Source organism: Cnephaeus nilssonii, assembly GCF_951640355.1.
Source record: "Cnephaeus nilssonii genome assembly, chromosome: 5".
Classification (NCBI taxonomy): domain Eukaryota; kingdom Metazoa; phylum Chordata; class Mammalia; order Chiroptera; family Vespertilionidae; genus Cnephaeus; species Cnephaeus nilssonii.
Window position 1 is genome coordinate 83294600 of NC_137076.1, and position 8128 is coordinate 83302727.

Genomic DNA, 8128 nt, shown 5'->3' on the forward strand with positions numbered 1-8128 from the left:
AGCTTGATGCTGAGATGCTGAGTGTGGTTCCTGGGGAAAGAGCTCTGCAGAGCCACTCTCGCTGCTCTGGGTTCATGCTGCCTCTGTGACATCAGTGAAACGGGTAGTACTAATCAAGGTCTTTCATAAAAACAAGATGGCGTAAAGCAAACTTTCAAAAAGCAGAGGATGCCCGTATTCTTTACCACTGACATGGACAAATAACTTTTCATCATTTTTGTGGTTTGGGCGTTACCGTTTATCATGTAATTTGCCGTGCATCCCAGAATTTTGGGCATTTCTGCATCAGTGGTCATAAAGGACTGAATTTTATCTTTGCCAAGTGTCACAATGAGGCTCTTTTCCAAAGGTAAGTAACTATAGTGGTTCCTATGGAAAATAATAAAATTATTAATAAATAATAATACAAAAATAAACTCTGTGTTTTGAGTATTCACAACTGAAGACGTACTTTTGCCCAACCCTGTATATTAAAGACAAGTGTCACAAAAAAGGTATTATCCCTATGTGCTTACATTAAGATACAGAACGAACTGAGTAGCCTTCATTTTAGGCACAATGCTATACTTCATGGTGTCTACTTATTGGTGTTAGAGCTTAGAAGTTAGGGAAATTCTCTCCTTTCCCTAGCTGTAACTTCTTTTCCAGAGGTGGAGACTCTCCTTTCTATTAAACACTCACTCGCCGAGTACATTTAGATGACTTGTTTTGACTCAACCAAAAGACTTCTTTCCACATGTGTATGGAGCTTTCTAAATAGGGTGTACACAAACCACTCCTGCATCTTATGCAGTTGCTATAAGAATAGGACAAGGTCTGCTTATTCAGGAAGCAAACCAACACATAAAGGAAAGGCTGTGGGGACTATAACAGGGCTGGCTAGATGGCTACTTGCTGGGTGTAAGCCTTTGAGCCATTTTATAAAGATGATGAATTTCAGCATATGTCTAATCACATGACATCCGAGCCCAGCTGTCTGGGAGTGAAAGCTAGGGGGATATGCTTCAGCTCTAGGCGAGATCCAATATTCAAGGCAAGAAACATTCTTTATTCTTTCCACACACATCTCTCAACCTGTGCTTTTGATGCTAGGCTCCTAATAATTCTTGCTCTCTGTTGGGTCAAGATTTCCACCACTCCTGGATTCTTCCTCTCTGCTGACAAATGAGCTCAAATCACCCCTTTAGGTGGGATTGAGGCTATATGGTCTTAATTCAAGAATTAATTAATTTAACAAATATTTATTGAGCAGCAGCTAAGGTCTTATTCTAGACTTTGTAGATACAGAGGTAGACAAGCCAGTCAAGATGCTTTTCTCAGGAAATTTACTTTCTGCGGTAGAAGGGGGTGATGGTGGAGAAGACAATAAACAAGTGCTTGATACACATTATCCTAGGTGCCCTCAAGTATTGACTGTGATTCCATCTTCACAGCAATGTTAGGAACTGTGTACTATTCTCATCTCTCTCTTAGAGATGAGACACTGAGGCCTAGCAAGATGAACCGATCAAGATAATTGCACAGCTAGTAAGCGAAGGGCAAGACTCAAACTCAGGCAATCTGCATCCGGTTTCCTCACTCATTATGCTAAATGCCTTAGGTCTTTTTATTTCATCTCTTTAACAGACCTGTCTATATAACTCCAAAATTTCCCTCAAAGTAGCTCTGCTCAGTATTTCGTCTGGATTAAGAACTACAAGCATTCAGCATCATCTATATATTGTATTGTATGCCTACCACCCAAAGTCAAATCTTCGTTTGTCATCATATATTTGAACCCTTTATCCAGATGATGTACCATAGAATTGTACACTTGAAACCTACATAATTTTATTAACCAATGTCATCCCAATAACTTTAATGGAAAAAAAAGAATAGGAAATATGCAATTGCAGCCATTTCCTACAATGCTGAATTATGCAAAAGCATATGTGGATAGAAAAAAAAGTAGAGAATACTCATGATATTTGGATATCTAATATATTTTATTATATATATGTGTATTATTGATTTCAGAGAGGAAGGGAGAGGGAGAGGGAGAGAGATATAGAAACATCAATGATGCCCCCTACTGGGGACCAAGGCCGCAACCCAGGCATGTGCCCTTAACTGGAATCGAACCCGAGACCCTTCAGTTCGCAGGCTGATACTCTATCCACTGAGCCAAACTGGCTAGGGCTATTTTATTTTAAATAAGTGTTCTGCACTCTACATAAAAAAAAAAAAAAAAAAAAAAGGAAAGAAAGAAAGAACCACAGCATTGACACAAACACCCTATAGGCCTCACCCAGTAGTTCTGAACTCAGCCCTCGGGGGATACTCTGAGAGGCTGCAGTTCAAGCTCAAGGGAAAATAGTTGTTTCTTTATTGCCTTTGCTATAACTGTTTCTTAAAGTGAAACCACGAGTGGTTATTTTTCATCTTTCACCCTAATTATAAAGGTGATTCAAACTCACATAAAATTTTATACATGAAAAGAGACATAAAATTCTTCCTTCCTATCACTTCTTCCCAGAGGTAACTACTGTTTCTTACACATGCCCCTCCAGAAATTCATGTGTTTTTTTCTTATGTAAGCAGGAACATATATATTTTTTGAATGCATTAAAGATACTTATTGAGCATCTACTAGGTACCAGGCACTGGAACTAACTACTGTAGGAAATAATACGAAGATCCTGCCATTGTAAAGGTTTTTGTGATTTCAAACTAGAAAATGACCCAGAATTCCACAAGTTAGTTTCTCATTTTCTGACTGTATTTATACAAAAGCCAAAAAAAATATGTTTTAATTAATTGTTATTGCATCTAAATCTCATGGTGAGGGAGAGAAGAGGAGCTTAAGGGAAGTCTTTGATTTTTTTTTTTTTTGCAATTGGGTCTATGTCTTTATTTTCCCAGGAATAAAATGTCTTTTGGGCATTGACCAAAGAACAACTTTGACACCTCCCTTTACTTTTAGGAATTTATCATCTTAGAGAGGCAGCACTGTCCTCCGTCGCCATTCCCAGGTGTGAAAATTTCAGAAGCAGCTATGTTTTAATTTTAATTAATTTATTTTTTTTTACTTGTAATAGGTCTTTGAAAAGTTTACTCTCTCAATTAGATTTGTATTTAACTTAAAGCTAGGCTCCGTTTAAAAGTACCTCTTTCGCCTTTGTCATTCAGACATGAATGGAGATGTGGTTTCCTGAATTCTGCAGTTATTCAGCTGTTATAGGCCAGGAGCTACTGGTGCCATGTACACCCTTTCTCCACTAGTCAGAAAGCACACCCTCCTGAATGCTTATTATCCAGCACACAGTAGGCACTTCATAATTGTGCCTGAATGTGACCCTTTTATTTATTTTTTAAAATATGTTTTTACTGATTTCAGAGAGAGGAAGGAAGAGGGAGGAAGGAAGAGGGAGGAAGAGATAGAAACATCAATGATGAGAATCTTCAATTGGCTGCCTCCTGCATGCCCCCTACTGAGGACTGAGCCTACAACCCAGGCATGTGCCCTGACCAGGAATCGAACCATTATCTCCTGGCTCATGAGTTAATGCTCAACCACTGAGCCACACCGGCCAGGCTGAATGTGACCATTTTAAATGTGAGTCTTGCTCCTTAAAAGAAGAGGAGAACAAAGCCCAACTTCCAGTGCTGTGTGCCAAAGGAACTTTTAAGAAATTCTATTAGCTAAACCAACAGGTGACTTCCTGATAGAGCGAGAGGTAAGAGGCACTTTCCAGCATTGACAACCTATTTGGTCTGGTCAGGGTGTTGACACAGCGCCCCAATGAAGTGAGCAATAAAATAATGTATGCAATTTCTACCTCAACCAGAACAGTATCCTGGCTGTCAGGTGTTAGGAAAAGGCTCTTGGTGACAACTTAATACATTTAAAATATTTCAAAAGTGCTTCTTCAAGTGCTTTCAAGTGCCTCAGAAACCAGTTACAGTTGATGGAGTCAGTCCCTCCTTTTTTCTTAATCCTTAGTCATTAACAGTTAAACTTGACTAAACAAGCCATTAACTTTAAGATAGTGCTTTCAGATTTTAGGAGATTTTAAATCCCAGTGTTCAATGATCTTTGATGTTCGATCACTTCTTTTCATGCTTTATTTCCTAAGAAGTTGGCCGTTGAGGCTCCCAGACAGGCTGTGCTCTCTCACGTGGTAATGGCAAGCCCGGAACACATGGGGTGGTCCTCAGCCCTCACCTGTCTCTTGAGATCCTCACTTGCTATCAAAGTCAAACTTCCTGGTCTAAAATTTCCTGGCTCCATTCTCATCCTGTATGAAAGGACTGGAACATATATTTTCTTCCTCAAGTCTCCTGGGTGCCTCAACTCTTTTCAAGGAACCGTTCTAATGAACAGATGCTACACTGTAGACTTTATACAGGAAGCACCTACCGGCTGTGCTCTGCCTCTTTGGCTGTTTCTTCCTCAATCGACTGTGGGAAGAGGGATGTATGGGTCAACATTTTCTGATCATTGTATAGTCAATGTGCACTAAAATTAATGTGGCCTGGCCAGTCCAGCTTTGACCTTACTATCCATTTAGAAGGGAAAATAATCTGTAATAAGTATTAGCCAATGATTCTGGGAAGAAATTGTATTTGACTTACGCCTTGTATACTTTCAGTGGTTTTACCTTATACAGCTAACATCAAGTTAGTCGATATAAAATGAACCTGGCCTTTCCAAAGTCCACCAAGTCAATCACAATAAACTTCTGACTTAATTGAGGCCAGTGGGGGTGGTGATGAAATAAATGAAGGAAAAGCTCAGAAGGTCATCAACAGACCCGGAAAGTTTGAGGGATCAAAGCTATGATGGTGAGGAGCAGTTAATGTGAAGAGATTTGGGGAATCTGATGTGCTCTATCCAACATCCATCCCTTCCTTTTTCCTTGTTAACAGAACTTCAATTGTATTCAGGGGTTCACCCTCCTCCTCATAGGCCTGGGCTTCAGAGGAGAGTGACCCCACCCCTAGCCCGGAGGTGGATCTGACGGGACTAAGTCCATCACAGAGCCTAGGCCACTTGCCAATGACTGGCTGAGGCATGAGCATGTGACACAATTCTGGCCACAGAGTCATGAGGGGAAGTGTACTGGGGGAGCTTCTGGCAAAGCTTTTCATCTTAGAGAGGATCCCACGGAAGAGTTGGTTTCTTCCTCTTCTGGATGCTGTTGTCATTGGCTATGACTCCTGAACGGCTCCAACCACCTTGTGACCATGGGAAGGGGAGATGAGATTGCAGGCTTACCGGATCAGGGAACACTTGGGCAATAGCAGAGCACAGAGATGAAAGGATCTCAACCCTTAATAACTTCCCCAAGCCTCACACTCACTCATCGCTGGAGCTGCCCACTTTAGAAATACTCGGTGTGTAAGGTAATAAGTTTTCTCAGGTATTTTGAGCTGGGGATTTTGGGGTCAGGGGCATCCTAAACTAAAGATTCAATTCATTCATTCATTCAATCATTCAACACCTACTTTCTTGGTGGCAACTCTGAGTCAGGCACTGTACTAAGAGACACACACAGATATTAAAAAATGAAGTTAGATATGGTTATGTAGCTGGTTTTGCTTGATGAAAGGTGAGCAGAAATGGCCTGTGTTACTTATGGGAAGGAACTTTAAGAACCACTATGATATTTATCATGCTTCCTTTCCTCTGTCATGATGCTGAGGAATTACATGTTGAGAAAGAACTTCCATTTACCTGCCTCTCCAATGACCAGGTTGAGCAAAATCCTACCTCTTTCTTCCCACATTGGATGTGTAGCAAGATAAAAAGAAAAAGAAATGTTGTTTTGAGCCATCATGAATTTGAAGTTGTTTATCATCATGCAAAGCCTGTCCTAGCCGACAAGCACGTAAAGAGCTTAGCACAGAGCCTGGCACTCAGTGCACAAAAGCCTACCAGCTGCGGATGGATGCTGCTATTATTGCTTTGTTAGTTGTGGGCCCCCACCTAGAATAGTGAATTAATAAGGTCAGCAGCATCTATCTGGAAATGTACTCAGAATGTGACTGTGTAAAACCTAGTTATTTATAGGCTTATCAAGTAGAGAGGGTACCCGTTAACTATAAAATACATGATTGTATTCAGAGCTCAGTCTTTTGACCTAAGTACCCTAAAATCCCAAATAAACAAGTCATCTTTAAACAATGCAAGTATGAAGTTTTACTTTTAATGTTACAAAGTTAATTGTAGCAGGATCCATTAGAAATTTGACTTCCCTACTGTTAAAAGGAAAAGAGACCTGCTGGCCGGTGTTGCTCAGTGGTTGAGTGATGATTTTCTTGTCGAGGCACATGCCAGGGTTGCAGGCTCCATCCCCAGCAGGGGGAGTACTGGAGGCAGCTGATGGAGATCAGTGGTATTTCTCTCCTGGATGTTTCTATCTCTCTTTCCTTCCCCTCTCTCTAAACAATGGGTAAAACAACATTTTAAAGAAGAAAAAAGAAAAGAAAAGAAAAAGACCTGAGAGAGAATGGGTAAAATGCTGAAAATATAATGGTATTAAGGCTATTTGCAAAAATATAGTGATCAGCTCAGTAGGATCCTATAGTGCCAGTGCTGCTACCGCGTCTTTCAGAGGAATCTTGATAATTCGGGATTGTCCTGGGAAGAGGAACTAGGATGGCGATAGTTTAGAAGCAGTCCCTGAAGGCCCTCCGCAGGGACAAGTAGGATGTTCCCTTTTCAAATGCTTAAAGAGAAGCCCACTTCATCTTGGTGGTCCCGAAGGCCCAACAGGGAGCAAAGATGGAAGTGTCTGGGAAAATGAGCTCAGCTTGACACTTGAAAGACAGGGGAGGGAGTGGCCGCCAGGCCGCGCCCCCGACCCCTGCCTACCTGGAAATTCGTGCACCTCCAAGCTCCAGGCTCCTGGCTCTGGTTCTGAACCCAGGAGCTCGGAGGCACCACAGGGTGTGGAACCCAGCAAGCTGTGGGTGACCACGCCTGCGGGGGTCTTTGCCACCCGTGCACCAGGACCTGGGGAGAAAGCACTAGCAGTTCCCCTCCCCCTCCTCCACGATTCTGGATTCTCTGCAGGGTCGCATTTTGGGGTTCCCACTGACTTCCAGGAAGGACGTGCGTTCCTCTCCGACCCCAGCTCAGACGGCCAGCTGTGTTTGCTGTGGTGACCCTTCGCCCATGACCCTAAGGTGCATGAAGCCCTTTGGGAATAGAGCGGAAGGGACGCGGAGCAGGCAGGGGAACACGGGGTCCGAGAAGGAGCCGTCCCCAGAGGCTGCGCATCTGGCGAGGGTCTTGCCAGAGCTCAAACATTTTGGTACTGGGAGGTCTGACTGTGAATGAAGCCAAAGAGAAATTAAGAGAGACACCAGAAGGGACTTTCTTGATTAGAGATAGTGCGCATCCAGACTACCTACTAACAATCTCTGTTAAAACATCAGCTGGACCAATTAATCTGCGAATCGAATATCAAGATGGGAAATTCCGATTGGACTGCATCGTCTGTGTCAAGTCCAAGCTGAAGCAATTGCGTAGAAGCCGCCCCCCCCGCGCCCCCCTCCCCCCTCGCCGGCTCTGTCCACCTGCATCTGGCCAAACCGCTCTACACATCAGCACCACCGCGGCAGCATCTCTGCAGACGCACCATCAACAAATGCACCCATGCCGTCTGGGCACTGCCTTTACCAAGAACACTGAAAGATGACTTGGGAGAATATAAATTCCAGGTGTAAGTGTTTCCCTTTGTCTAAACGTGCCTCATATAGAGTATTTCCGAATGCAGCCACATAAAAGAGAACCCAAACTTGAGTGACAGCTGTGGATGACTACCTGGAATTCTAAGAACAGCTGAATCTCTCTAATCTCTCTCTGTGCCACGAGGTAGCCAGGTCAAGTTCCCCCATGTGTGTTCACCCGAGTAATGCATCCCTTCCAAGACCAGGACCAGCTGATCCTTTTAAATTAAAGCAAACTAACATTTTTATCAGAACGCCTTGCCTTTCTGAGGTTCCTTTCTTTTTGGTTGAAGTAGAGAAAGGACTCCACGGAGGAGTGCTGAGGAAGGGGAAGGCAACTGAGACAGGCTTCACTTCCATTTTATATGCCTGGTGATCCAAGTCTATTTTGGACATGTTATATTTTGCATTC

The 8128-nt window shown here is 42.8% G+C and overlaps 1 pseudogene across 1 annotated transcript; it reads left to right on the forward strand.

Moving 5' to 3' along the window:
* The first annotated feature begins 7159 nt into the window (after nt 1-7159).
* Nucleotides 7160-7807, forward strand: LOC307099177 (suppressor of cytokine signaling 2-like; annotated as a pseudogene). The gene has a single exon. The product of its transcript is annotated as a suppressor of cytokine signaling 2-like (transcript).
* The last annotated feature ends 321 nt before the right edge of the window (nt 7808-8128 follow it).